Here is a 4,419-nt window from a genome sequence, read left to right on the forward strand (position 1 = left end):
CGGTACTCACAGGTTCCCAATCGGATTTTCGGAAATCAAAATCAAAATGAGAAATCGATCAAACATAGGATGTCGCATCTAAAGTCAAAATCGGAAGTATATGATGATTTGGAATTGATAATTTGAATTGGAAGTATCATGTTTTTAACATTTTTAAAATAGTTAAATTGTATGCACTCTAACTGTTTGATGAAATGCATAAACTAAATTACCACGTTATATTCACATATGAATATGTTTTCTCACATGAATCAGTATATGATTATTAAAAACATAAAACAAATATGCAATTCTGTATGTTATTCATATGTGAATAACATATGAAAATTATATATATTTGTGAAAATATCTTCTAATATTCATAAGTGAATATATTCACAAGTGAATATACCTTGTAATATTCATATGTGAATATACTGTGTAATATTCATAAGTGAATATATCATCTAATATTCACAAGTGAATATACTATGTAATATTCACATGTGATATACCATGTAATACTATGTAATATTCACATATGAAAATATCATTTAATATTCATAAGTGAATATGCCATCTAATATTCACAAGTGAATATAATATGTTAATATTCACAAGTGAATACATCGTCTAATATTTAAATATGAATATACTATGTTTATTATATGCTATATTCATATATGAATGATACTTAAATTGTAAAAAAAATTAATCATATTTTTTATTCATAAATGAATAACGAATGTACTGTAATTAAACCTGATGCATTTTTATTCACTTATGAATAACGATAGCTGAAAATATAAAAAAAATAAATTTTTTATTTTATCTTAAAACTATATCAATATGGATGTCTATTTGTAGAGAATAAAAAACCATGAATTTTGGTATATTTAAAAATCATTTTTCGATAAAAATAGCTTCTTAAAAATTAAAAAAACGAAAAAAACTATGTTTTTGTATATATTAATGTAATGATTAGCATAATTTAAGGAAATATGTTTTGTTGGAAAACACATGTCTATTCATTTCTCATTTCCGCTAGTACGACGGAGGCTTTTGCGGCAAAAATAAATGAGTGACTGAGAATGATTTCCCCATTCTCAACCTTTTTTTTTTCTCAATTGAACCCTCATCTCTCTCTCTCTCTCTCTCTCTATATATATATATATATATATATATATATATATATATATATATATATATATATATATATATATATATATATAGGGGTAGGTTATTTTGTTTCTTACATTTGTTGTGTGCTAGAATGCACCAATAGGAATTTAGTAAATTAAATAATTATTTAATTAAATAAATATAGATATTAAATGATTTCCATAATTACATGTATATATTAAATGATATCCATAATTATAAATCTCTTTTATGGAAACTAATTAAATCTGTCATTAATGTCAGCAATAACATTCTTTCAGAATAAATTCGTATCTAGGTTTTTATATATGAGTTCGTATTTTGTTTCAGGACTCATTCACTTAAAATATAATAAAGTTGCATGGAATATGAATAACGAGAGTGTATTCTACTAGAATACACTCTCATTCTGCTGGAATACACTCTCATTTTTCTAGATATGAATTCATTCTGAAAGAATATTATTGTTGACATTAATGACGAATTTAATTAGTTTCCATAAAAATGAATTATAAGTATGGATAGCATTTAATATACATATAATTAATACTAAATTCTTATTGGTGCATTCTAACACACAATAGATGTGAGAAACATTTGAACCTACCTATATATATATATATATATATATATATATATACTTCATCGAATAGGTTGTGTGTGGCATCTAAAGACACGTAGAGTTGGAATTTGACATCAACATCACAATTCACACAAAGGTGAGTAAATGTCCCTATCACTGTTTTTGACAAATAAATGGTTTGAATATACACCTAGTACTCTTGTTTGTATGTGGATAACATAAGTGTTTACCAAACCTAATTCGCTTAAACTTAGAATGGGGTTGACCTGAGTGTGTGTCTGGACTTTTATAGGGATTTAATCCCATTTTGTCTGTGTCAATTATTTGTCTTAGTGACTATTAAGTTAGTATGCATATGGATGGACCTTGAAAACCCATTCCATGGTTTCATGTTGATGTTGATGGGCACGTGATTCCTAAAGTCGATCTTAGTGATCCAACCATTTGATCTTAGTGAGGCTTGTTGATCCTTGTGGTAATTGTTGATCCTAGCGATCCATACAGTGGAAACAAAAACAGAGTTTGATCGAATCCTGTTGTAATTTCATGTGATTTATACAAAAAAAAACGAAATAAGTGTGCACACCAACATTTATAACCCAAGGGAATGTTTACACATGAACATACAATGACAAGTTTTTAATGGACTTGAATGCTTACAGATTTATTCATCAAATAATACATCATTCTGAAATACTTACTTCTTAAAACAATCTGATATTCTTATACTAAAGTCTAGAATGGCGATGATCAAGCTCTGTTTTGACATGGTTCCTTGTAATATGAGTAAGAGTGGGACACCCAGAAAGAGCCATGGTCAACTCAAGTTCATCCTTCAACATCTCAATCACTCTTCTTACTCCATACTCCCCCTTTGCTGCTAACCCATAAATAACTGGACGCCCAATCTACAAATAATTCGATATCAACATTCAACAACATCATCATCATCACCATTTAATCATTTCCCTCTAATTTATAATTCAAAATTACCATAACAGCCTGTGCACCAAGAGCTAAAGCCTTGAATACATCTGTTCCTCGCCTTATTCCTCCATCAAACAGCACTGGTATTCGTCCTTTAACTGCAAGGACCACCTACGAAAAAGGAAAAACCGGTGATTTTCTTTTATAAATTGTTAATGTTTGCAATGCATTTGGATCTGAACAATCAATTAATCATTAATCACCTCTTCCAGAGCATCAATGGCGGCTGGAACAAAATCTAGCTGGCGAGCACCATGATTCGAGACTATGATTCCTTCAACTCCTACTTCCATAGCTTTAATGGCTGCCAAGATCCAACATTCAGAAACCTAAGACTATATCTACACATATATAAACACCATTTTCAAAAATAATAATAATAATAACAACAAACTCCTCATGGCCTTAATTACCATCTTCATGTTGGTGGGCAAGGCTTAATCTAACAATAAATTGACAGGGGTATAACAGGAACAAGATAGCCGAATGATTGCCTTTTATTGAATGAATGAAACTGGAAGGGTTACATCTACTTAACAGCTAAAACAATGAAACTTAAATAGGCTAAATACAACTGAAAACATATAAAATAGCAACGGATATTTTACTGGGCAAGTAGCCCACGTGCCCTTTTATTCTCCTGATTACTTGGTCAACATTGACTATCATTTCTCCCCCTCAATGTTGACCTTCTTCTTCAGACATTCCACACCTATGAGTGCTCTCATTTTAGCAAATTTGATTCTTGGCATTGCTTTTGTCAACACATCTGCCTTTTGTTGATCTCCACTCACATGCTCCACCTGAATTTGCTCTCTTTCAACACACATACAAATGAAATGATACTTTGTATCTATGTGTTTACTCCTCCCATGGTAAACTGGATTCTTTATAAGTGCAATAGCAGATTGATTATCCACCAGTAGCTTCACCTTTTGAGCTCTTCTTCCAACAAGGTCACTCAACAAATTTCTCAACCACAGTCCCTGACAAGCAGCTGCAGTTGCAGCCATGTACTCCGCCTCACACGAGCTTAGAGCAACAGTTTGTTGCTTTTGTGAGGCCCATGTTATCAGATTTCTCGAGAAATAATATGCCACACCTGTGGTTCCTCTTCCATCTTCCCGATCATCACTGTAGCTGCTGTCACTGTACCCTACTAACATACCATCACCTCCTCTGCGATACTTTAGACCATACCCTATTGTTCCTTTTACATATCTTAGGATATGCTTTATGGCTGCATAATGGCTTTGCTTCGGGTTCTGCATATACCTGCTCACAACACCAATGCTGAAATTCAGATCAGGTCTTGTATGTACTAGATATCTTAGGCTGCCAACCAATTTCCTGTAATTTGTTGCATATACAGGTTCCCCCTGTTCATCCTTAGTCAGCTTCAACTTGGCTTCCATTGGATATTGTGAGCTGTTACACTCTTCCATTCCTGCCACCTTCAGGATTTTCCTTGCATACCCCTGCTGTGTGAGCATAATACCATCCTTCCCTTGAGATACTTCTATTCCCAGGTAATAGGATAGAAGTCCCAAGTCACTCATGTCAAATACTTGCTTCATTCTTTTCTTGAATTCTAGGATTTCTTTTTCACTTGAGCCAGTAACTATAAGGTCATCCACATATACCCCTACAATGGGGATTAAGTTGGGTTTGTGTACCTTATAGATTGCTTGTTCTTGAGCACATCTGGT

General features: G+C 32.3%; 1 pseudogene; it reads right to left on the bottom strand.

Annotated features, from left to right (window-relative positions):
- Positions 1-2,451: 2,451 nt before the first annotated feature.
- On the bottom strand, positions 2,452-3,003 carry LOC145113584 (peroxisomal (S)-2-hydroxyacid oxidase GLO3 pseudogene; annotated as a pseudogene).
- Between the last annotated feature and the right edge of the window lie 1,416 nt (positions 3,004-4,419).

This window comes from Lactuca virosa, chromosome 5 (genome assembly GCF_052849685.1).
Source record: "Lactuca virosa cultivar CGN04683 chromosome 5, Lactuca_virosa_CGN04683_v6, whole genome shotgun sequence".
NCBI lineage: Eukaryota > Viridiplantae > Streptophyta > Magnoliopsida > Asterales > Asteraceae > Lactuca > Lactuca virosa.